Below are 26,942 nucleotides of genomic sequence, written 5' to 3'. Positions count from 1 at the left end.
GACATTTCTAATTGGCTTCTGGTCTTTGTACCATTGTGGCTGATAAACTTGAAACAGACTCAGTGCTCTCAAGTCTGTAGGTCACTTCAGTTTCTATCCATGGAAGGTGAGTTTATGGCAGGAAGCTTGGTCCAGGCCCTAGAGGTGAGAGTACAGAACTAGAAGTCAGGAGATCTGGATTGTATTCCTGGTTCTGGACAAGCCCCTTCCCTCCCTCTGTGCCTTTGTTTTCCCATCTGTGAAGCAGGGATAAGGATCCTTCCTTTCCTCTCTGGGGTGGTTGTGAGGCTGAATGTATTAATGTGTGTGAAGCACTTAGAGATCTTGAAATGAAGACTGCCATGCACAGCCGCATTATACCTTGAAAGCATTTCATTTCCCCATGTCATTGTCTGAGCTGCCACAGCTCCAGCTGTTAAAAATGGCCATAACTTCATCCAGCCCTTTTTGAAATCAAGCCAGTGAATTTCACAGGCTGACTCTGTCATTGCAGAATGCACATTTCCTTTTGTCCGCAGCACAGTTACTGACCCAGTGTCTTCCTTGTTGTTGTATTATGGTGCGTGGTTAAAAAAGGAATAGTTACATTTCCGTTTACACCCTATAACTTTATATACCTCCTTCAAGTCCCCTCCTACTCTTCTTCCTGGGCTGAAGAATACTGGCCTATATAATTCTTTATCATAAGCAAACCCATGGCTGTCTTCAGCCCTCTTTTCTGAGCTTTGTCATTCTCTGCTGGTTCTCTCTTAAGGTAATAGATCTTCTCCCTGAGTAAAGGAGCCCTAAACTCAAGACATTCCTGGCCAGCCAACATCAGGGACGGCTGGAGTTCTCCTGTATCTAAAGGACCCTTAGATCAGGATGGAGCCTGCCAGCCAAAACCAGCAGATGGGTACATGTCATTCTTGTAGGGCAGGGCTTCCCAAACTGTGGATCATACCCCCTGGGGTCATCAGGGAGCTTTCAGGGGTCATGGCTCGGCTGATACCCCCCATTGAGGGGATGCAGAAAAGGAGAGAGATTCCATTCTCAGGGTGCAGCATGCAGCAGCCCTCTCCCAACAGCAGGGAGACAATGCCAGACTCAGCTGGCAGGGGGAATCAGAGGCAAGAGAAAAGGGCCCTGCTTCCATCCTCCCAAGGTTTGTGGGGCACAGTCCCAGGAGGATGTTTGATGTTTGGTGGGTTGCAACCCACGATAAGGTTGTCTTGTCTGGCTCAGTCACCATGGTATCCAAACATCTCACAATCTTTAGTGTATTTATCCTCACACCAAGCAGAGGAGGGCCATTATACCTATTGTACAAGTGGAAAACTGAGGCACAGAGAGGCTAAATGACTTGCCTGAGGCTGCACAAGAAGTCTGTGGCAGAACAGGAACTTGAACCCAGGTCCTGGGTTAGTGCCTTAACCACTGGACCATCCTTCCTCTTTATTGTGAACCATTGTTCAAAAGGACTCCAGATCCAGCAGTTTGCTGAAGCCTGGATCATGGGCTGCAAGACTTGGCATATTATCATCTATACAGCTGCTGTGCTAAACCCTTAGTGAAACTGTGCTCTTTATTTAGGATAATAATGTAGGAAACTTTGGGTGCATTGCATTTGCACAAGACCCTGCTTGCAATAAGTGGATCAAACTGCCTATAACTGAAGACAAAAGTTGAGGAAAGAGAAGGAACAGAATGCTGAATACTGGGGGAAAACCGTTGGAGGCTGTGCCAATATTGCTCTTGTAACTTGCTCCCTAAATCAGAGACTGTCATAAACAGATAGCTAAAGGTTAATGTCTCTTTCACCTGGAAAGGGTTAACAAACAACACCTGACCAGAGGACCAATCAGGAAACAAGATACTTTCAAATCTCAAGGGAGGGAAGCCTTTCTTTGTGGTTTTTGGGTTTGGCTTTGTTCTCTCTGGGTCCTGGACAGGAAACCAGGTGCAACCAGGTTTCTGCCAATCTCCCTGCTACAGTCTCTTATTTATTCAGAATAGTGAGTAAGTAAAAAGGCGGTTATAGTCTTTTAAATTGTTTTTCTTTATTTACAGAGATGTGTATTTGCTGGAAGTATCTTAAATTGTATTTCTGCTGGAAAAAGCTTCTTTCTTTTTTTATAAGCTAAAAGACCCTGTAATATTTCATCTTGATTACAGAGACAATTTTTATGTTTTTCCTTCTTTTATTAAAGTTTTCCTCTTTTTTAAAATCTAATTGATCTTTTGGTTATCTTGGGTAAGACTCCAGGGAAGGGAGTCTGCACTCACCAGGGAATTGGTGGGAGGAAGAAGAGAGAGGAGAGGGAAAACCTGCTCTCTGCGTTTATCTCTTTGTGTTAGATTCATGTAGCTTGAATCTGTCTATCTCTCCTAGTGTACCCAGGGCGGGGAGAATCTGGGAGGAAGAAAGGAGGGGGAAGGGAAATGGTTTATTCCCCTTTGTTGTGAGACTCAAGGAATCTGAGTCTTGGGGTCCCCAGGGAAGGTTTTTGGGGGACACTAGAGCTTATCAGGTGCTCTACCCTAAGTCCTGATTGGTGGCAGCACTACAGGATCTAAGCTGGTAATAAAGCTTAGAGGATTCATGCTGGTACCCATATTTTGGACGCTAAGGTTCAGATTTGGGAATTATACCATGACAGAGACGGGATCCCTCCCAAAGATGCCCAGCCTGTACTAGAAGCAGACAATGGATACATGTGGTTGTGGGCAGCACTGGAGTCATTTCTGGCCTACCAAGCCTTCACCTGCTGAGTCTAAAAAATAGAGGCTAGTCTGCCATTGCTGCATCATTCACCAGTATGAAATCCATTGGGCTTTTTGTTAGGGCACAGGAATGGGAGTTGGCAGTTCAAATCCTGGCTCTGGCACACACATTCCCCCTGTGACTGTAGATGGGTGGTGGGATCTCCCTGTGCCTTGAGACCCCATCTGTAAAATGGGGATAATAATCTCTCCTTTCTCCTGTGCTGTCTCACTTGGCTATTTCGTTTGTAAGCTTTTCAGGGCAGGCACTCTCTCCTCCTATTAGTTTGTACAGCATCTAGCACAATGGGTCCTTTACCTCGGCAGAGGCCAGTAGGGGCTGCTGGAATGCAAATAATGAAGAATAACTTTTAAGAAATGAAAAACAAAATATTACCAAGCAAGCAGCCATTCCCCTCCCTGACTTGCAGACATGTGTTTCATGCTTGGCTTGGCTTCCACCATCCCACCATATTCACAGAAACATCCTTTTCATGTCTTTCATGTGAATAGGTAAGATTCCCTAGCGTGGTGAGATCTGAGAAGGAAAAATCTTTGAAATGGCTGTAATGGCCACTTTTGGCAAAGCCAAACTGGTTATACAATTAATTGTGCTCGGCAGGGGTAAGGATGGGGGTGGGGAAGAGGAAACTCTCGCCCAGGCAGTTCTCGTCTATATTTTTTCTTTGATTGTTTGAAGAAAAAAAAAACCAGTCTTGCAAATGTTTCCACCCTTCTGCCCCGAATTGCATTGCAGAGATAAGGAGTGTCTAATAACACCAAGAGCTGACGCCACCCCTGTTACTGGGCCCTTGTTGTAGCCAAAGATAGACAAGGCCTCTTTCCAGACCCAGATCAGATATGGCCCAAGGATTTTGTTAGACCAGCTAATCCCATAATATCTCTACCACTCACAATGGCAGCAGTTTTGCTCTATCAGCTGCGAGGTCGGTTTGTGAGAATTTAGAAGACCCTAAACCTAATCCAGATCTGACTCATCTCTATTTCCCCTCACCCGCAACCTAGCAATAGACAAGGCATTCTTCACCAGTTCCTCTCTCTGCAAATGAAGAGAGAGGCAGCCACTGACAGCAGAGATCCCAGCTGCTCTCCTCGACTGGTGCTGTCGGGGAGGGAGGGCCACAAATCCCACTGCAGTGATGGCCCTGTGGGAGAATCCCACCTTCAGGTACAGTGCCCTTCTCTGGTGTGTGGAGGAACCTAGAAGCAGCAGGGGGTGGATCTGACCAACAAAGCCATATTTTTCTATTTTTTTGTAGTCAGGTTTAATGATAGAATCTTCAGAGGCTGGGCCCAGTCATGGCTGAAAGCATCAATGCTTCTCTTTGGAAGCAAAGAGGTGAGATCTAATGAGCCCAGGGCATGTGAAAGAATAAACGAGAGACAGTGAAAGGTCAGCACATGAAACACCATCTCAGGAAGTAAACTTTGAACAATATTTCTTTCATGATCATATCTTTTTCTGCTGTGCAAGGGGAACAGAAAGTCCCAGCCCCGGCTGGGGCTGAGGGGAAGGCGGAGAGCAGTCACTTGCTGAGTTTTCTTTGAGATTTTATGTTTAACATGCTATGTGTGTTTGTGAATTGGGATGCTGGGGCTCTGAGTTTGATGGGATCATTTCAGTAATTCATATAATGTGATGGCTGGCCCCATGCCTACATCAAGCTGAAAATTCCTTTCAATGAGAAACATTGTAGGCAAAAATCCTCTTCTCAGATCCGCGCAGCGGCTATGAATGCTGATTTCCTGCGCTCCCTGCATGTGCAGAACTTCCAGTGACATCATGAGAGAGCTGCATGGGCAGGAGGGAATAGCCCAGGCAAAAGCTGGCATGTGGCTGAGGAAGTTGTTTAGCAAAAGACAGCCTAGATAAGCAGATGTGAGTTTCTCCTGAGAGTCCATTCCCTTTAATTAACGAATAGGGCCCTAAAATGTTGTATGAAGCTTGTTGTCTGGCATTGTACTTGGGGAATCACTTGAAGTGCAGGCAAACCTGGCTATTTACATGAAAAATGTGATCGTTTTTTCCATCCTCAAAATCCCACTTGTTGCCATTCTGTGTATCGTCACCAGATCCCTAGCTCTCGCCAACAGACAAGTGGATCATAAAGGCTGCAATAATGTAAATCTTGTTGAAGGAGAAAACGGACAATGTTGAGCCAAGTTTCTCTAGCAATGGTCCATGAATCAACCATCACAGACCCCAGAACTCTCCCTGCAATCCTCTGAATTAAGAGTGTTTGAGAACCTAGTAGTGTGAGCATGTGTGAGGAACTGCCAGGATAGGAAGGGTAGTTGGTCCATAAGCTCCATGTATTATAAAGAACACCACAGAATTAAGTTTTGTGTGTTTGTTTTTGTTTTGGAGAGCTAATCAGTGTGGCCTAGTGGCTAAGCCAGTGGACTGGGGTGCAGGGTATTGCTAGCCTTGGCTCTACCACAGCTTGGCTGTTTGACCTTGGGGAAGTCATTCATCTCCTCATTTTCCCCCATCTATAAAACAGAAATAGTGATACTGACCTGCCTTTGTAAAGTGCTGTGAGATCTATCGATGAAAAACACTTCATCAAGTCCAAAAAAATTGGGTTTGTTTAGTCCAGAGAAGAGAAGACTGAGAGGGAACATGACAACAGTTTTCAAGTACATAAAAGTTTGTTACAAGGAGGAGGGAGAAAAAAATGTTCTCGTTAACCTCTGAGGACAGGACAAGAAGCAATGGGCTTAAACTGCAGCAAGGGAGGTTTAGGTTGGATATTAGGAAAAACTTCCTAAGAGCACGTCTACACTGGCAAAGTTACAGCACCGGCAGTTACAGCGCTGCTTAGAGAGCGCTGAAGGGAAACTGCTGTTGTGTGTTCACACTGTCAGCTGCCTGTGCAATAGCATGTTCACCTGCAGCGGTATTCAGAGCAGTGCACTCTGGGTAGCTATCCCACAGAGAACCTCTTTCTCTTCTGCTGCTAAGCATTGTGGGAAGGCAGAGGGGGTTGTGGGGCATCCTGTCCCAATGATCCGTGATGCATTGCTTTGCATCCCAGCAGTTTCTGTGCTTCCATCCGCATTTGGTACCATCTTTCAGCTGTTTGTGTAGTACATGCTCTGCCTCTTCAGGCCGCAGGAATGGATCCCAAACTGTTGACCAGTATGCTGCTCACTCTGACTAACACATCAAGAATGGCAGTGGAGTTATTCCTTAAACTACAAAGGCAAGAGGAGTGTGACATTGATCTCACCACGTGTAGTAGCGAGATTGCTTCTGGGCTTGGGAAACAAGCACTGAATGGTGGGATCACATCGTGATGCATGTCTGGGATGATGAACAGTGGCTAGAGAACTTTCAGATGAGGAAAGCCACATTCTTGGGACTGTGTGATGAGCTTGCCCCAAGCCTGCGACTCAAGGACATGAGAATGAAAATTGCCCTGCTGTTGGATAAGCATGTGGCGATCACACTGTGGACACTGGCTACTCCAGACTGCTACTGGTTGGTCACTAATCAATCTGGAGTGGGGGGAAAGTCTACCATTGGACTCGTATTGACAGAAGTGTGCAGGGCCATTAATCGCATCCTGCTCCAAAAGACCGTGACTCTGGGCAGTGTGCGGGAAATTGTGAATGGTTTTGCACAAATGGGCTTCCCTAACTGCGGAGGGGCGATAGATGGCACACGCATTCCAATTCTGGCACCAGACCACCTAGCCACCAAGTATATTAATCACAAGGGGTATTTCTCAATGGTTCTCCAGGCGCTTTTGGATCACTGTGGGCGTTTCACAGACATTAACACAGGCTGGTCTGGAAAGGTGTATGATGCATGCATCTTTCGGAACACTGGCCTGTTCAGGAAGCTGCAAGCAGGACTTTCTTCCTGGACCAGAAAATCACCGTAGGGGAAGTCAAAATGCCCATTATGATCCTGGGACACCCTGCCTATCTCTTAATGCCATGGCTTATGAAGCCATACACAGGGCAATTTGACAGCAGTAAGGAGCGGTTCAACAACAGGCTGAGCAAGAGCAGAATGACGGTTGAATGTGCTTTTGGCCATTTAAAAGCCTGCTGGTGCTGCCTCTATGAGAAGATGGACCTGGCCAATGACAATATTCCTATGCTTATAGCCATGTGCTGTATGCTTCATAATATTTATGAAGGGAAGGATGAAAGCTTCACTCAGGGCTGGACAGCAGAGGCTCAGTGCCTGGAGGCTGAGTTTGAACAGCCAGAGACCATGTCTATTAGAGGGGCACAGCACAGGGCCATAAGGGTCAGGAATGCTTTGAGGCAGCAATTTGAAACTGAAATCCACTAATACCGTTATATAAGGCACTGGTGAGACCTCATCTGGAATACTGTGTGCAGTTCTGGTCTCCCATGTTTAAGAAGGACAAATTCAAACTGGAACAGGTTCAGAGACGGGCTACTAGGATGATCCGAGGAATGGAAAACCTGCCTTATGAAAGGAGACTCAAAGAGCTTGGCTTGTTTAGCCTGGCCAAAAGAAGGCTCCGGGGGGATATGCTTGCTCTATATAAATATATCAGGGGGATTAACGTTAGGGAGGGAGAGGAATTATTTAAGTTTAGTACTAATGTAGGCACGAGGACGAATGGGTACAAACTGGATATTAGGAAGTTTAGACTTGAAATTAGACGAAGGTTTCTAACCATTAGGGGAGTGAAGTTCTGGAACAGCCTTCCGAGGGAAGTAGTGGGGGCAAAAGACTTATCTGGCTTTAAGACTAAGCTTGATAAGTATATGGAGGGGATGATATGATGGGATAGTTTAATTTGGGCAATTGATCTTGGATTATCAGCAGATAAGTCTGCTCAATGGTCTGTGAGGGGATGTTGGATGGGATGGGATCTGAGTTACTGCAGAGAATTCTTTCCTGGGTGCTGGCTGGTGAGTCTTGCCCACATGCTCAGGGTTTAGCTGATCGCCATATTTGGGGTCGGGAAGGAATTTTCCTCCAGGGCGGATTGGCAGAGGCCCTGGAGGTTTTTCGCCTTCCTCTGCAGCGTGGGGCATGGGTCACTTGCTGGTGGATTCTCTGCAGCTTGAGGTCTTCAAACCACAATTTGAAGACTTCAATAACTCAGACATAGGTTAGGGGTTTGTTATAGAAGTGGATGGGTAGGGTTCTGTGGCCTGGTTTGCGCAGGAGGTCAGACTAGATGATCATATTGGTCCCTTCTGATCTATGAGTCTAATATTTGTTTCTATGCTCAGGATTGCAGTGCTTGTAATGCTAGGAGGTGACTGGTGCACAGGATGCAATAAGGGGGTTTAACATAATTGTATGTTGCTTTGCAGTGCTCTTTTTGCTTTCAATTAATAGAATAAAGATCGCTTTCAAATCAACACAATTATTTTATTAAAAGACAACAACCGGAGGAGAGAGTCAAACAAAAAAAAAATCTGCAGGGAGGGGGAGGGGGAACGGAAGGTCCCAGGAGGAGGAGGGATCATGAGATGGCTAAAGATTTGTGTATGTCCAGAAATCATATCAAACCTTCCCCTTTGGAGTATGATGCAGAGAGTGCTGTACTTCAGCAGGGCCAAACTGGATGGGTGTTGAGTGCAGTGGGTACTGGGAGTCCACAGTGCTGGACTGTGAGGAGGGAGGAGTGGAATGCTGCGGGTATAGACTGGAGCCAGGATGTTGATAAGAGTGTGATCAGGGTCGGCAAGTTATATGGGCCCTGTGGTGCCTGGGGTTCCAGCAATATTGGGGGCCCAGCTCCACCAATGTTTGTGGCCTGGTCTCTCCCCCAGCCCAGCCTACCGCCCCCCCCCACACTTTGCCCAAGTGTCCCTTGGCCCCCACTTGCTGCCCCCGCACACCTCCCCGGGCCCCCAAGCATCCCTGCCTCTCCCCTGCAGTTCCAGGCTGACTCTGCTCTCCTGGCATCAACTTCTGCTGCAGGGTCCTAGCGCCCTCCATCTACTAACACCAGGGCAGGCTGCCCTTCCTTTCCACTTCAGACCCTTCCTTTTTCTGGCAGGACCTTCCACCAACACAGGGCCCCCACTCCCCACCTGCAGTCATTGCTTTGCTGGGCAAGTGGCAACTCCATCCCCCACCCCCAGTGAGGCTACAGTGAGGGGGAGCAGCAGGGGAGGAGGTACATATGCAATGGCAGCCCTCCCCCCGCCCCCGCACCCACCAGAGGGGAGGCAAGGGGGCTTCCTGGACGTGAGAGGGGCCCTAGGAGCACGTGCCGTGACAGTGGTGCAGGGTGAGTGTGCTGCCGGGGGAAGGGGGGCCCCTCCCCCAGAGCTCACTGCTGCAGACAGGGAGAGGGCTGAGGGGAATCCAGGCCCCAGCCCCGGGACAACCTGCCTGCACCCCAAACTCATCCCCAGCCCTGTCCCACCCCAGAGCCTGCACCCCCAGCCAGAGCCATCACCCCCCTGCACCCCAACCCTCTGCCCTAGCCCTGAGCCTCTCCAACACCCCAAACCCCTCATCCCCAGTCCCAGACAGAGCCCTCACCCCCACGCACCCCTACCCTCTTCCCCAGCCCTGAGCTTCCTCCTGCATCATGAACCCCTCATCCCTAGCCCCACCCCACAGCCCTCACACCTGTACCCCCTCCCATCCCCAAACTCCATCCCAGAGCCTGCACCCCCACCCCCTTCCCACACACCCTCTCCTGCCCTCAAATTAAGTCCCAGAGCCTGCACCCCTCACCCTCTCCTGCATCCCAGACCCCTCCCACACCCAAACTCCCTCCCAGAGCCCAACCTCTCACCCCTTCTGCACCCAAACTCCCTCACAGAGCCTGCACCCCTCCTGCACCTCAGTCCCCTGCCCCAGCCCAGGACCTGTACCCCAGACCTCCTCCCTGCACCCAAACACCCTCCCAGAGCCTCAGGCAGGTGGGGGGCAGAGTTTAGGTGCAGGTTCTGGGCACCACCAAAATTTCTACAAACCTGCCACTCCTGAGTGTGTTGGCGGTGTCTGGGGGACTCATGGGAAAGAGTTTTGTGGCAGCGTCTGCAAGGGAAGGCAGACTCAGAGCTGCTCAGTTTGAAGAGCTAGTATCTCCTGGAGTGTGTCTGCTTAGCACTCCATAACCTTTAAGAGTCGCTCCATGGATTCATTCTAACGTGCCGTGTTCTCCTTTCAATCCCTCTTCTCGCTGTCCAACCACTCCTTCAATTCCTGTTTCTCGGCCGCAGAATGTTTCATAATGTCATGCAGAAAGTCCTCCTTAGTTCTTCATGGTCACTTTCTAAGTCCGTGCAGCTGTTCAGCCGCCAATAACAAAGAGGGAGGCTGGGCTCCCAAGGTCATCTCTGTGAAGTTTAAATGCAACATTTTACAGAAGCAGTATTGTTTGTAACACAGATAACACTGTTTCAGTGCTTTAAAACACAACCAGTACTCACACACTTGTCACTAACTGGCTGACCCCAGGCAAGCACACATGAGCCTCAAGACTCCCAAAATGGTGAGTAGCCAAAAGGGCAGGGTAAATCACTCTTCCCAGACCCTGTTATACATTGGACACATGGCTCTTGGGGAAAGCTGGCACTGCAGGGGGGGCCTGATAATCATTCCTGTCCCCACTCTTTCCACAGGATGTGATTATTATGGAAGATATCTCACTGCTGAGGGTGAGCAGGGAATCAAGGGAGGGTCTTCTTCAAGCCTGCAGCTTCCGTCTTGGCCCCTACGCAGCTCGCCTGTGTGCAGCAATGGTTCCCCCTCCCCCTCACCGTGATGGCACAGTGGCATGGGAAAGTTACCATTAATGGGGCAAGAAACAAAGCAGTTCTGCCAAAGAACCTGCAGCAGTGGATTGCCCAGTATCTCCATGAGAGTTTCCTGCAGATCTCTGAGGAAGATTCCCGTGAAGTGAGGGAGTCAATCAACAGCCTGTTCCGCTGCTCAGACTAGGCAAGCAGTAGGAGACGAGCCTGCTTTCTGCAATCCTCCTGCCCCCAACAACTCACTTCTGCGATTCCCCAAATCAAATCCACTTACCAAGGGCCTCCTCTCCTGTTTGTGCTTTGCCAATCTCTGACAGCTGTGATTGAGTAGCCTCCTCTGTGGTAGAAAAGAGCTCCTGGCTGCATGCATCTCTGGCCTCCGAGTCATCCTCTGCCTCTGGGTCCCCCTCCCCTGCCACATCCTTGTCCAAGATTTCCTCCTCTTAGTTCTGCCCGCTCTCAACTGGCACGTGAGCCACCGATGTAGCCACACTGGTCTTCGCAGTGGACATGTGGTCACCGCCGAGTATCGTGTCCAGCTCTTTGTAGAATTGGCAGCTCATGGGCGCAGCACTGGAGTAGCGGTTTGCCTCCCAAGCCTTGTGGTAGGTGTTCCACAGCTCCTTCACTTTGACCCTGTACTGCAATGTGTCCCGGTCATGGCCTGTTTCTGTCATGCATCGTGAAATCTGTCCGTAGGTATCATAATTCCTACGGCTGGAGCACAGCTGGAACTGGACAGCCTCCTCTCCCCAAATGCCAACGAGGTCCAGCAGCTTGGCATTGCTCCAAGTGGGAGATCGCCTGGTGCATGGAGCAGGCATGGCCACCTGGAAAGGTGTGCTGAGACCACTGCACACATCACCGAGCAAACAGGAAGGAGACTTTCAAATTTCCAAAGGACTTTACAGGGTGGGGATGAGGGTTGGTCACCTGAGGGCAGGGCAGTAGAGTTCAAACTGATGACGAGCAGTGAGAACAGGCATTGTGGGACACCTCCTGGCGGCCAGTTGCAGCGCTGTAATCGCCACGGTGTCTACATTGGCACCACAGCGCTGTAGCCCTGGCGCAGAAAGCTCTATGCCTCTCATTGGGGTGGTTTTTTTAAAGCATCGCAATGCACAGTTTCTGAACAGTAAGTGGCTTGGCGGTGTGTACACCTTGGGAGTTACAGCGCAGAGAACTGCTTTACTGCGCAGAAACTTCCTAACTGTCAGAGTGGTTAAGCACTGGAATTAATTGCCCACGGAGGTTGTAAAATCCCCATCATTGGAGATTTTTAAGAGCAGGTTAGACAAACACCTGTCAGGGGTGGTCTAGATCAGTGGTTCTCAAACTGGGGTTTGTGAATCCCTGGGGCTTCGTGAAATGTTACAGGGGGGTCTCGGGAAAAAATTCCCTAATGATGAACAGAGCTGTCCCTAGGAACCCTGGGCAGCAAGGGACAGCAGCCCAGAGCCCCTGGACTTCCAAGACCTAAGCAGATCAAAGCAAGCATATCTATCACACTGAGGAGATTTAAACTTCAAGACTCCTTGTAAGAAATGGAAAGAGAGGTGGATATTTTTTGCTGTTTTTAAAATTAAATAGGCAGCTAGTATTGTTTTTAAAATTATTGTGAAGAACAAGTTTAAGCTTTTTGTAAGGTGCCTTGTTTGCCTGGACTGCTTAAGACCTGAATGCTTGTGTAGGGGAAACTCTTTGAGTTGGCTTCTTAAATACCTTCCTGCTGTTTCACATCTGATACTCGTTGATGAAACCCAGGAGCCTTGATACAGGCTATGAAGGTGAGATCTTGGAAGAGTGTTGCCATTTTCATAATGCAATAAAAATACTGTAATGATAAATAATAAATAGTGTGTCATAAGCATGTCATAACAAATTGTATATTTCCACTATCGCTGCTTTTATAATTTATACTCAGGTAAAGGAGAAAATCCCTGGAAATATTCATTTTTAGGAGGTGGTTCACAAGACTTGACATTTTAGTGAAAGGGGTTCACAAGATGTTAAAGTTTGGGAACCACTGGTCTAGGTAATACTTAGTCCTGCCGTGAGTGCAGGGGACTGGACTAGATGACCTCTCAAGATCCCTTCCAGTCGTATGTTTCTATGATTCATAAGAGTTAAGAATTCATACTGTTATCATCAGTGTCCATATAGCCTGGAGCAAAAAAGTAGAAGAATCTGAGCTGAGCTTCAACACCCACAAAGAGACTGAGAGAACAAATTGTGTGACAAAGTTCCTCCTCTATCTTGATGGGTCCTGTGCTTATTGGCGGATTTGTTTGCCTCAGAGATTCACCATGTGGGTCAGGGAACAGCCCAGAGACATTTCCCTCTGGTAGAACCAGGGCCGGCTCCAGGGTTTTTGCCCCCCACCCCCTCAAGCAGCAGAAAGAAAAAGAAAAAAAATCCACGATCACAATCTGCAGCTCTACCGCTGCCATTTCAGTCGTTGGCAGCAATTCAGCAGCTCGTCCTTTGCTCTGAGAGGGAATGAGGGACACGCCGCCAAATTGCCACCGAAGACCCGGACGTGCCACCCCTCACCGATGGCCGCCCCAACCAGCTGCTTGCTGGACTGGTGCCTGGAGCTGGCCCTGGGTAGAACCCACAATTCAGGTCAATTCCTCCTGTGTCTGATCAGGAATTGGGAGGTTTGGGGGGAACCCAGGCCCACCCTCTACTCCAGGTTCCAGCCCAGGGTCCTGTGTACTGCAGCTGTCTAGAGTGCCTCCTGGAACAGCTGTGCGACAGCTACAACTCCCTGGGCTACTTCCCCATGGCCTCCTCCCAACACCTTCTTTATCCTCACCATAAGACCTTCCTCCTGGTGTCTGATAATGCTTGTACTCTTCAATCGTCCAGCAATATGCCTTCCCACTCTCAGCACCTAGTGCTTCTTGCTTCCTGCTCCTCGCATGCATGGTACAAACTGAAGTGAGGTCCTTTTTAAACTCCGGTTCCCTGATTAGCCAGCCTGTCCTAATTGAGTCTAGCAGTTTCTTCTCAATTGGCTCCAGGTATCATAATTAGCCTGCCTGCCTTAATTGGTTCCAGCAAGTTCCTGCTTGTTCTGGAACTGCCTGTTACCTTACCCAGGGAACAAGGGATCTACTTAATCTGGGACTAATATATCTATCTTCTAACACTCTCCTGTAGCCGTCTGGCCTGACCCTGTCACAATTGCTAATTTGTAGGATGGTAACAAAATTCTCCAGCAATGGTCCAAAAGCTGGAGAGATTGGAAATCATAATGGCAGAAAAGAAATATCTACACCTCATGGCTGTTGGTGGGAGGGAAAGGGCTGGCTCTGTTGGATTTAATTTACAAATTGATATCCTGGCAATTCGATCTGGAGAGCTGAGACAGAGCAGGCAGGAGAAAGATGTTACAGAACAGTCTATCAGTCTGGGTACAGTATGAAGCAGATTGACAGCAGCTTTCTCGAACATGATCAATTGACGGCAAGGACTGCACGCAGCTCTGTAGAAACAAGACATGTCCTACAAGGAAGCCAAAATTTTAGTTCTCTTGATCTGATGCACTAGCACACGGCTGCAATTGGATTGCAAATGTTGAGGAGGATGATTAAAAAATACCATCTGCATTCTCTGCGTTTTTTAGCATGAAAATATTTCAGTTCCTGCCAACGGCTGTAAAATCCACCTCATACAAAACCTACATTTTGGGCTAAAACTACTTCCCAGTGTTCTGTTAAGGGAGTATGGTCTAACAGAGCTTAAAAACAGCATGGCACCCTCACCCTCTGGATTTGCAATGAGCTCTCTTCTGCCAGCCAGAAGAGTGGACGCCAAGATCTATAAAAAACATTAAAATACTAATAACACTTAGCCCTGATTATATCTAGTCTTTACAGATCTAAATGTTAGTTAGAATTCATTAAAAAGCCACATCCGCCCACTTCCAACACAGGGTATGTGAGAAGTTTGGATTCCCTTGTTTCTAAGATTAGCCTTTTCAAAAGTGTCTCTCTCTGGGTCGTGGCGGCACAGCTATTCTTCACTGGAGCAAAAATCCAGTGTCCCACTCACTTCTGTCCTGGGAAGGTTACTAGGTCCCTCTCCAGTTCCACAACTAATTATCTTTTTTGTGCTGAACAGAGTTGGGAAGGTCCCACTAGATGGGCAACAAGGATGCTTGATTAAGGGGACACTGCCAATTTAACATCAGGGGCCACACCCCTGCATTAAGGCAGCCTTACACTGCTTCCCACTGGTCAGCACAACAGCACATTCCAAGGCCATTTCTGATGGAACATGACGGTCTGAGGACACTGAGGCCAGGCGACTTAACTCCAAAGCTAAGTCATCACTTGCACACTGGTCTCATTTCTGCTTTCACATATGTTTGAGGCCACCTCTGCTTTTGCAATTCCTCTCCCTTATGAACATACCAGAAAGGCTCCTCAATGTGTAGACAATGGGAAATGGGCCATTCTGGGATCTCAATGTGGAGAAGACTTGGAGTCAACTTTAAGTCAAAGTTGCAGAAACTCTCTGAAGCCTGCATCCCTAGCCAACGTGAAAAATTCATAGGGAAGGGTTGAGACAAAACTTGACAAACAAGCATCTCAGAAAGGTGATTAAGAGAAAGCAGAAAGCCTACAAGGAATGGAAGTTGGGAAGGATCAGCAAGGAAAGCTACCTTTTGAGGGTCAGGAAGTGTAGGGATAAGTGAGAACTGCCAAAAGCCAAGCAGAGTTGGACCTGCAAAGAGAATTAAAACCAATAGTAAAAGGTTCTACAGCCATATAAATAAGAAAACAAGGAAAGAAGTGGGACCACTAAGCACTAAGGATGGGGTGGAGATTGAAAATAATTAGGTATGGCCCAATACCTAAACAAATACTTTGCCTCAGTTTTTAATGAAACTAATGAAGAGCTTAGGGATAATGGCAGGGTAGCTAATGGCAACGAGGATATGGGAGTAGAAATTACCGCATATGAAGTGCAAGTCAAACTCAAATAGTTTAATGGGACTAAATCAGGGGGCCCAGATAATCTCCATCCTAGAATATTAAAGGAACTGGCACATGAAACTGCAAGCCCAATAGCAAGGATTTTTCATGTATCTGTAAACGGGGCGGTTGTACCTTATGACTGGAGAATTGCTAATATAGTTCCTATTTTTAAGAAAGGGGGAAAAAGTGATCCAGGAAACTACAAAGCCTGTTAGTTTGACCTCAGTTGTATGCAATATCTTGGAACAAATTTTGAAACAGAAAGGTGTTAAGGATATAGAGATGAATGGTAGTTGGAATAAACTACAACAGGGTTTTACAAAAGGTAGATTGTGTGAGATCAATCTGATCTCCTTCTTTAAAAAGATAACTCATTTCTTAGACAAAGGAAATGCAGTAGTTCTAATCTACCTAGACTTCAGTAAGGCATTTGATACAGTTCTACATGGGAAATTATTAGCTAAATTGGAGAAGATGGGGATTAATATGAGAACTGAAAGGTGGATAAGGAATTGGTTAAAGGGACAACTACAATGGATCATACTGAAAGCTGAACTGTCAGGCTGGAGGGAGGTTACTAGTGGAGTTCCTCAGGGATCAGTTTTGGGACCAATCTTGTTTAACATTTTTATTACTGACGTTGACACAAAAACTTCGTATGTACTAATAAAATTTGCAGATGACACAAAGTTGGGAGGTATTGCCAATATGGGGGAGGACTGGAATATTATACAAGAAGATCTGGATGACCTTGTAAACTGGAGTAATAGAAATGAGATTAAATGTAATAGTGCAAAAGCTAGGACATATCAGTTGGAAGTGACAGAAAAGGAGAAAGACCTGGGTGTATTCGCTGATCACAGGATGACTATAAGCCATCGATGCGATGTTACTGTGAAAAAGGCTAATGCAGTCCTAGGATGTATCAGGAGAGGTATTTCCAGTAGAGACAGGGAAGAGTTTATACTGCTATACAATGCAGTGGTGCGAACTCATCTGGAATACTGCGTGCAGCTCTTGTTTCACATGTTTAAAAAAGATGAATTCAAACTAGAACAGGTGCAGAGAAGGGCTACTAGGATGATCTGAGAAATGGAAAATCTATCTTATGAAAGGAAACTCGAAGAGCTTGGCTTGTTTAGCCCAATCAAAAGAAAGTTGATGGGAGATATAATTGTGCTCAATAAAGACATCAGATGGGTCAGTACAAGAAATTGAGAGGAATTATTTAAGTAAAGCACCATTGTGGACAATGATACAGCAGGGCCAGGGAGCAGTGGGAGAGTGGTCCTATTGGATGCTGGGAAGTGAAGGCCCCTCCCCCAGCCTGGGAGGAGCTACTGAGCCCAGAACTCAACTAGAGTTGTGGATGAGCTGCTAACTAATATCGCCGGCGGGCCGTGGAACCAAGGTGGAATACAGGCTGGCCCACCAGAGTCCCTCACCCTCTGCAGCTGGTAAAAGGTCCCGCCACTTGGTATCAGGGCAGGGCACAAGGGTGGGGAGCTGAAGAGTGGGGAAGAAGTCGCACCACCTCTGCCAACCTCCGGTCCCTGGTGTTATGGATGGTGTTATGGATGGCCACCTTGGCCATGGCCACGAGGAGGTTGACGAGGTGGTCCCACAACTTCATGGGGCCTCGAATCGGGTGTGCATAAATAAACAAGTGTGGGGAAAAGAGCAGCCAGAACCTCAATAAGATGTTCTGGAGGAGCCGGAAGAGGGGCTGCAGCCTGGCACACTGAAGGCACATGTGTGCCAGGGTCTCCCTCACGTCACAAAATAGGCTTCAGGGACGGAGGTGAACTGCGCCAAATACACACCCGTGTTCATGGCTCCATGCAGGAGCCACCAGCTAATATACCCGGCAAGCTGTGGGACTAAGATGGCATATAAACTGGCCCACCGGAGTTCTCCACCCTCTACTGCTGGTAAAAGGTCCCTCCATTTAGTATCAAAGTGGGACATGAGAGTGGGGTAATGAAGCGTGTGCAGCACAAATGCGTAAAGATGGCCTCTTGGCACTGTTTGTAAATGAACCCGCTGCATAACATGCAGACGGCTCGAGGTATGAGGAAGGGGAGGCCGGGAAGGCTCACAGGGCAGGGGGCCAATGGAAGGATCCAGAGGACCTGGAGTGAGGGGCTGGAGTAGCATGTCCTCTCGCAGGACCTGCTCAAGGAAAAACCAAGCTGCAGGAGGCAGGGCTGCCTCCACCTCCTGGAGTACGCGCTGGGGAGTCATAAGGGTGGAGAGCCCCATGCGCCGACTGAACACTTGGGGATCCACCCAACTCCCCAGGTCGTAGTCCAGGAGGTCTCCGATCTTAGCCACTCCCACCAGGACCAACCTCCAGCACACCAATGGAGACTCCACCATCTGCACACGAAGATGGGAATTGTGTAGCAGGGACTCCGCGAGGAGATCTACCCCCTCAGTGGCCACAAAGGACCTGGTTGATGAAAACAGCTTTCAGGCCCAGAGAAGGCCCTGGAAGAAGACTGGCAGCTCAGAGAGGTCTCGCAGAAGACCTCTCGGATGGAGAAAAAAGAGCTGCCGGTTGTATCAGAGGCCTCACAGGCAGCAGAGGAAGGTGTGCGCCAATATGCTTCAAGCTGAGCCACCTACACTATAAAGGAATCTCTGCAGGGCCTGGAAGCAGAAGACATGGACCTACATGCGCATACATGTCAGGCCCTGTCCTCCCTCCTCTAGGGAGAGACAGAGAACCCCTGCAGAGACCCAGTGCAGTCCCATCCAAAAAAACTTCAGAACCAACCTCAGGATTGGCCGGGGGGTGGGCACAGGGGGTTGAGTTGGTGCCAGAGCATAGACAGGACCAGTTAGTTAAGAACCAGCGCTCTCCCCTGGAGGGAGAGGCACTGGAGCAGTCCTGTCCAGCTCCACAACTGCCCAGTCATCCTGCCCTCTAAACGGTGCCAGTTCTCCAGTGGAGAGGGATACGTGGCAGAAAGGTAGACGCTGAGCTAGAGCAGCAGACCCACATTCCACCCAGCCCCAACCCCCAGGCCAGAGCTCTTGACCCAGCTGACCTGGGCGCAGGAGACCGCTGAATAAACTGCTTGACAAGCCTCCACCCGCACCAGGTCATCCGAGTCCTGGACCATGAGGTGCACATGATCAGAGTACACTGCCAGGACCAGCCGCACCTCCGGATCCCGTAGCACCAACCCCATCAGCCTCTTGCAAAGGAAATGAAGGAAGGGCTCAATGGCCAGAGCGTACAGCTGAGCCAACAGCAGGCAGCCTTGACGCACTCCTCGCCCAAAGCTGACAGGTGCAGTTAGGGTCCAGCTGAGCCTGACCAAACACTCCACAGAGGCATACAGCACCTGGAGAAACTCCACAAACCAGGGCCCAAAGCCAAATGCCTGCAGAGTACCCAGGAGAAATCCATGGTCCATCTCGTCGAACACCTTCTCCTGATCCAACGACGTTGCAAATAAACCTAGTTTCACCGTTGCTTTGGCATTGCAAGATCAGGTGATAATGTCACTTGGTAAAAAGTTCTGTACCACCTTGGACACTGCTAATACTTTTCCACTGGAAACAAAGGCTTCCCACCTTATGTAAATTGTATTTAAGGCTGGGACTCTTCTCCATTGCATTCCTGCCCGAGAAGAAAGACAGCTGAAAGTACCTGAAGAGACAAAGCAAGTGAGCTGAGGGAAAAGCAAGGGCTGAGTCCAGACTAAGACAAGAGCAGGAGCAGCGCCAGGGTTTTTGGTGCCCTAGGTGGGGGTCCTTCCGCGCTCTCAGTCGTTGGCAGCAATTCTGCTGCGGGGGGGTCCTTCTGCACTCCTGGTCTTTGAGGCACTTCGGTGGCAGGTCCCGGAGCGAGTGAAGGACCCACTGCAGAATTGCCAATGACAACCCAGAGCGCGGAAGGACCCCCCGCCGCCGAATTGCTGCCAAGGGAGGCAAAATGCCGCCCTCCCAAATCCTGGCGCCCTAGGTGACCACCTGGGTCACCTAAATGGAAGCTCCGGCCCTGGACAAGAGTCTAGACTGTAAAGAGAAATAACTGGAACTCTAAGCTACAGAAACTCTGCAACTTGTCTAAAACAACAGTGAGGGTGAGACATTACATTTTGTAACTTGTTTCTTGAGTGTATTAAGCCTAATTTGTGTGTGTTGCATTATTTTCTCAGTAATCTGCTTTGCTATGTTTGCTATCCCTTATAATCACTTAAAATTTACCTTTTCTAGTTGTTAAACTTATTTCTTGTTTATAGCATATCCCAGTTTGTGCAATTCATATTAGAAGCATGGGGGAAGTGGTGCATATCTCTCTCCACATTGAGAGAGAGGGTGAATTTTGATGACCTTGCGCTGTGCAGATCTTTCTATAAAGTAAGAGACTATTATTTTGGGTTTACTCCCCAAAGGGGGTGGGTACGTGAGTGCTGGGTGAATCCTCTCACATAGAGCTGACTTCAGTCTATGTCTGCAGCTGAGTGTGGCCTTGTATGTGTGCGACTAGCACAGCAAAAACACGGTGAGAAAACTGAGGCTGATGGAAAGGGCAGGTTCAGTAAGGCCCCAGCACCTCAGATGACATCCCAGATGGAGGGTTCAACCTGTCCCACATCACAGTAGCATCTGACCAAGGCTGTAGCCTTCACAGGAGCTTCACACAGAGCCATGAAGAGCTGGTTCTAAGGCCAGAAGCTGGTGTCATGTTTCAGGACTGTTTCTGGCAAGCCACTTGCATTTAGTGCAGCACGTGTCACATTTCTGGGCATTACAAGAGGAGGGATCTGATTGCTTGGAGGAGGCTCCCACTGTGCAGGTCTCCAGGCTACCTGTGTAGGCCAGGCCAACGTTAACCTGTCCCTAGAAAAGCCCACAGAGTTATCAGTGTGTGAAATGTTCTCCTGCTGCCTCCAGTTACAGCAGGGATCCAACAGGGGACTCCACACGAAGAGCTGGATGCTTGGGTCACTTACCAAAAATCTCAGTTGGGGCAGAAGTGACGGAAATCCCAGCCCAGAGTAAAGCTAAAGCAGCAGCAATAGGGCAGCAGCTGCAAGGAGAGAAGAAATAACACAATGGAGGAAAGCAGAAAGGGGTAGAATGCTGCAAATCCAAGTGCGTGGGCCGTGAGATCCTGGGACTGGCTCGGTGGGTGAGAATCTCAAAGCTGACTAACATACAAAATGCTGAGATTATTATTCAGGATGGAATCTTAATTTATTAGAAGAAAAAAATGATGTGCGTCCTTTGTCTTTTAACCATTTAATTTATTTAAAGCCCTAAACCCGAAACTCCTAGTTATCCCCTAGTTAGATAAAGTGTGCATCTGAGAGAGAGGATGGTCCAGCGGTTAGGGCACTAGCCTGGGGTTCAAGAAACATGAGTTTTATTCCCTGATCTGCCACAAACTTCCTATGTGATCTTGAGCAAGTCACTTACCTGCTCTCTGTCTCAGTTCTACAATGGGGACAATAGCGCTGTCCTGCCTCACAGAGGTGTTATGAAGATGAATACGTTATAGATTGCAAGGTGCGCAGAAACAATGGTGATGGGGCTAAGATAGTTAGGTGATCCCTGGGGTGTTACCAGTTCTATTTCAGGTGCTTGCCGGTCTGTACAGCTGGTATCATCTCCCCCTGCTCCCCGGGCTGGGGAACCTGCAATGTGGCCCTCTGACCAGCTCTTTTCTGAATTTTTGTTTACCTGAAGGTTCCGTCTCTCCAGGGCTGGCTCCAGGTTTTCTGTGGCAAAAAAAAAAAAAAAAAGCGATCGCGCTGCTCCACTCTTCAGCGGCAATTTGGCGGCTGGTCCTTTGCTCCGAGAGGGACTGAGAGACCCGTCGCCGAAGACCCAGACCTGCTATCCCAATAGCGGCAAGAATGCTGCCCCTTGGTATTGGCTGCCCCAAGCACCTGCTTCTTTAGCTGGTGCCTGGAGCCGGCCCTGCGTCTCTCTGAGAGCTTTGGATAAATGAGGATGTATCGCAGTTATGTGCAGTAGTTGAAATGCCAATCCCTCATCTGATTGGCTCCAAGACAGTTATATTGCCTAAGGTAGTTTTATGCCATTGCTCTCACTTAGCTGGACAATAGGTTGGGTGTGTTAACAATTGGCTGAGATGGGGTCACATGACCTTGTTGGAAGCAAGTGATGCAACTAGTCAGCAGTAAATGGGATGTGGAAATAAAAGAAAATGAAAAACATTGCATCATCCCCTGAAGCTGTGAACTGCTGCTCGTGTTCGAAGAAGAAGCTGAGAAAGCGCAATACAATTTTCCATTTACATTCATCCAAGATGGCAGTCTGGAGCAACCCATTCCTCAAAGGATATAGTCGAACATATACAAAATCGGAATTTTAGTATGTTGTGGGAAACAATTGCTTTCTGGAGCTGTGGAAGTTAAGAACCACCACTGTCAGACAGAGACAGAACAGAGAGAAAAATTGATTAGATTAGATTAGATTAGATTAAATACAAAAGCCTCTCCATCAGGAAGCCTAGGAACCAGCTCAGCACAGACAGACACTGGTAAGGGCCTGAGTGACGTAGCAAAACCACCAGTGATCTGAGATTCTGAAGTCTCCACCCTCAGAGGAATATGTAGCTCTGTCATAAACAGATAGTTAAGGGTTAATGTCGCTTTTACCTGTAAAGGGCTAACAAACAGTGAACCTGGAACACCTGACAAGAGGACCAATCAGGAGACAAGATACTTTCAAATCTCGGTGGAGGGAAGCCTTTGTTTGTGTTTTTTGTGTTTTGCTCTGTTCTCTCTGGGTTCTGAGAGGGGCCAGACATGTAAGCAGATTTCTCCAATCTTTCTGAAAAAGCCTCTTCTGTTCAATGTAGTAGTTAGAAAGGCGGTTTAGTCTTTCTGTTTGTTTTCTTTATTTGCAAATGTGTATTTTGCTGGAAGGATTGAATCTCTGTTGCTGCAACTTGTATTTGTGCTGGGGGGGTGGATTCTCTCTAGTGTCTATAAGCCGAAAGACCCGTGTAACATTTTCCATCTTGATTTTACAGAGACAATTTTTACTTTTTTCTTTCTTTTATTAAAAGTTTTCCTTTTTAAGAACCTGATTGATTTTTTGGTTATCTTGTGTAAGACCCAAGGGGAGGGGGTCTGTACTCACCAGGGAATTGGTGGGAGAAAGGAGAGAAGGGGGAAGAAAAAACCTGTTTTCTCTCTGTATTAGTATCATTGTCTCTGTCTCAGGGAGAGTCTGGGAGGGGGAGTGAAGAAGGGCGGGGAAGGTGGATTTCCTCTCTGTTTTAAGATTCAAGGAGTTGAATCACAGCGATCTCCTAGTGTAACCCAGGGAAGGGAGGATCTGGGAGGAAGAAAGGAGGAGAATAGTTTATTTCCCTTTGTTTTGAGACCCAAGGGGCTTTGGGTCTTGGGGTCTCCAGGGAAGGGTTTGGGGGCCAGAAAGTGCCCCAAAACACTATATTTTTGGGTGGTGGCAGCTCTACCATTTCTAAGCTAGTAATTAAGCTTGGGGGGTTCATGCAGGTACCCCATCTTTTGGATGCTAAGGTTCAGAGTGGGGGTTCATACCTTGACAAGCTCCCTTAGAGGAAAAATTCCCTTCCTAACCTCAACCCATAACTCTAGTCATGTGCTTTCCGAGAGGCTGTGCATGGGTCACAGGAAGGAGGAAGTGACTTTGCTGGATGTACGTTATTTACAGGATGCGCTTGCTGAGAAGGGCAGGGAGTTGAATCCAAGATCGCCAGCTGTGCCTTCCTCTCACCACAGTCAGGATATGGGCCCTATCCTCCGCTGGTGTAAACTGGCTTCACTCCATTGATGTCAATGGAGCTTCTGCAGTTTGTGTATTTTTCTGGCTCTGTTGTTTTTAGTTAGGGTTACCATATTTTAGGTTCCCAAAAAGTGGACACTGCTGAGGGGGGGAGCTGGAGTGGGGTACAGTTGGGGATGCTGCAGGGAGTACCTGCGGGCTGCTAGAGGAGTGTGTGTACTGGGAGGAATATATGAGGAACGCTGAAGGGGATACGCTCAGCAGGGTTACTCACTGAAGGTGAGGTGGGCAGTGTCGCTCTCTATCACCATGGCAGGGTGACTGGTGCAAACCCAGTACACAACAGCCATCAGTCAGTGCCTCCGTGCGAGACCCCCCTCCCCAGGGCTGGGAGCCGGCCTGGGTGGGCAGCATCCAGCAGCTGTGGCTGAAGGGGACTGGACCAATCAGATGCCGATGCAGAAATGGACCAATTGGAGCTCTTTCTTAGCTGCAACAACTGCTCTGCAAAAATCCCTGACATTGCCTGGTATTTGAAAAATATGTCTGTGCCGAGGACAGAGGATCAAAAAAAAAACTGTCTGGGAAAACCCAGACGTATGGTAACCCTATTTTTAGTTAACTCATGCACCCTTCTCTGAGTCCCAAGGGACAGGCTCTTCTTCTAACTCTGACACAAACTTGCCTGTTATTTAACATATACTGTGTAATGGTATCAAAGAATTCCCTCCCAGCCCACCCCATCTAATTTCAGCAATGGGCTTTTCTAAGTCAGAGCCTCTTCCTTGCCAAGCACAAGGATCAGCATAAGTATCATTTGTTCTCTATATCAGGAAATTGAACAGGATAAATAATTGGGCAAGCCCATGGGGTAGCCCTGGGCTTCTCTCTGCCACCTGCACATGCCTGGGCAGGCCTTCTGGCACTGTCTATAGAAACACTATCACGGACTGTTTCTTCTTCCCCACCCACCATTCTCTCAAAGCTCTCTGGGACCTAAGATCATTCTATCCAATAAGACCAGAGGAATATGGAGAAAGGGGAAGTCTTTCAAAAATTCTTCAGTATAATAAGAGTTTGCTACAAATATAGATACTCAGACAGGCAGGTAATACACCCCACTATCTAAGAAAAGTCCTAGCTCTTTTGGCTATGATCACAGGTAGGGCCCTACCAAATTCACGATCCATTTTGGTCAATTTCATGGTCATAGGATTTTAAAAATAATAAATTCCATGATTTCAGCTATTTAAATCAGAAAATTCATGATGTTGTGATTGTAGGCAATCCTGACCCAAAAAGGAATTGCGTGTGTGTGGGGGGTGGTTCGCAAGGTTATTGTATGGGGGGAGGGGGTTGCAGTATTGTTACCCTTACTTCTGTGCTGCTGCTGGCAGTGGCGCTGCCTTCAGAGCTGGGCGGCTGAAGCGTGGATCCCAGTTCCAAAGGCAGAGCTGTCACCAGCAGCAGTGCAGAAGTAAGAATAACGTGGTATGATATTGCCACCCTTACTTCATAGGACTGGTTTAATAGCTGATGCATCCACTTTACCCAGCTGGGTGGGCCAGTATCATGAACCCCATTTTACAGATGGAGAAACTGAGGCATAGAGAGATAAAGTGACTTGCCTAAGGACACACAGCAAGTCAGTGGCAGAAAAACACCCTAGGTCTCCTGACTCTCAGCCCTTTGCCGAGTCCACTAGCCACAGTCTGCCTCACTCTATGATCCTGTTTACTAGAAGAAAAAAGCAAGTACTATGTTACGTGTTGCACCTGCCCATTTCATTGAAAGAGCCAGTAGACATAAGCTCCCAGTCAGGGCCAGCTCTAGGCACCAGTGCTCCAAGCATGTGCTTGGGGCCGCACTTTCCAAGGGGCAGCACTCTGTCTCCTTTTTATTTTTCTTGGGGAGCAAAAAGCCAGGAGCAAGCCCTGAGCAGAGGTGAACTCCAGCGGTGGGGGGTGTGGGGAGGGCCACAGGAAGTAATCCTGGAGGGAGACAGAGGAATCGCTCCCCCCCAGCTCACTCCTGCCTCCTCCCCCAAGTACGCTGCGGCTCCATTTCTCCCTCCCAGGCTTGTCTGGGAGGGAGGGGTAGGAGGGGAAATGCGGCACACTCAGGGGGAGGAGGAGGTGGGGCTAGGGATTTGGGGAAAGGGTTGGAATGGGGCAGGGAAGGGGCAGAGTTGGGGCGGGGCCGAGGGGGCGTGGGAAAATTTTTTTGCTTGGGGAGGCAAAAAACTTGGAGCTGGCCCTGCTCCCAGTTATGTGAAATATGCACATTTCTTTGTCTGCTGCAGGATCATTTAAAAATAAAACTCCACAGAGGGCCTAGGTGCACCTGGAGCCTCCCTCTGCCAGAAATCCCATCTCTACCCCGCATGTCCCATTTCCCTCTCCTCTCTCTGCAGTTGATTTCTTGCATTTGTGAAGGAATTGAGAACCTTTAAATGCCCTTTGATGATCACACTTGCAGGGGAGCAGACTGTGCCAGGGATCATGTGCAAAATCCTGAACTGTCACATACACACACACATACAGTTGCTTATGTGAATCAAAACAACAGCCCCGTTAGGCTGAGTAAGAATGTTTTCCTCCCTGATCTTAGCAGTAAGTGCCTATCTTCTTCCCAATCATTTTGAACACGTGCACTAATTGGTGGTGGGCACGGGGCAGGGCTCTACGCTTTTCTTCTCATTGTGATATTGTGAGCTGGTCCCTAAATACAGTTGGCTTGCTGACTGGCCACACCATTCACAAAATCAGGAATGCATGAATTTTATTTTACTCTGCCAGGAGCAGCAGCATCACATTTCATCCACTCTCCTTCATGGACCCTTTTCTTCCTGCTTCTGCATGTATGGCTGATGGAGAATACAGATTTCTGCTTCTGTTTTCCCCCCAGCAGCTACTGTAAATCCATCACTATCAGATGGATGGCTTTTCATATTCAGTGACAGAGCTGTTAAACTGCTGTCATCTGAGGATCACTGTGCAGTTGCTAATGAGATGGGTGTGTTTGTGGCTGCATTTGCTCTCCTTTCCACATTTAATATGGCAATACACACACACATCTGTGTTAATGCACCATACAATTAAATGCACAAAGCCAGAAAATGGAAGTTTTGGTCCCCAGAGCAAACATAGTACATCCCCCCCTACCTTGTTCATATTCCGCAGAGATCCTCTTAAATATATGCCTCAAACTGCAATGTAGCTGAGTTAGAGGTGCTGTGGGAACTATAATTTTGGATTCTCTGCCTTCCAGCTGTTTAAATTCTCACCCTTGACATTGCACCATCATCATGAATTCCATTGTCTTTTTTTGTTAAGAGAAAGAAAATAGTTCCCATGATTGCCCCTTGATATGTACATGCACAGGGTGGATGGAGACACTGGTGCATTGATTTCTGTGAGTGAGATGAGAATCACATGATTCTTCACTCAACCAAACCTGGTACCTGAGGTTCAGGGGAAGGAAGTTGTCTAGCCAGTGTGCAGGAAGAATTCAGAGCAGTCAAGGTTAAGAGATGGGCCAGAGGATTAAAGCTATCAGTGCAAGACTGCAGTGGGACCCTTGGAATACCAAGATTGGACTGTGTGTAGAACTGATAAATGAAATTGTTTTTAATTGTTCACTTTATTAATGTAACTTCTGTTCACCATTCACTACACTTGCCTGCATTGTAACTTCTGTTCACTGTTTGCC

At 48.1% G+C, this 26,942-nt stretch overlaps 1 protein-coding gene across 1 annotated transcript in view; it reads left to right on the top strand.

Moving 5' to 3' along the window:
- Positions 1-26,942, top strand: part of TBC1D24 (TBC1 domain family member 24) — a 156,578-nt gene that overhangs the window by 90,246 nt on the left and 39,390 nt on the right. The gene's annotated exons all lie outside the window — the stretch shown is intronic.

Source organism: Chelonoidis abingdonii, chromosome 9, assembly GCF_003597395.2.
Source record: "Chelonoidis abingdonii isolate Lonesome George chromosome 9, CheloAbing_2.0, whole genome shotgun sequence".
NCBI classification, from domain to species: Eukaryota; Metazoa; Chordata; order Testudines; family Testudinidae; genus Chelonoidis; species Chelonoidis abingdonii.
The sequence above is the reverse complement of the archived record's forward strand: the minus strand, read 5'-3'. Positions and strand labels throughout refer to the sequence as shown.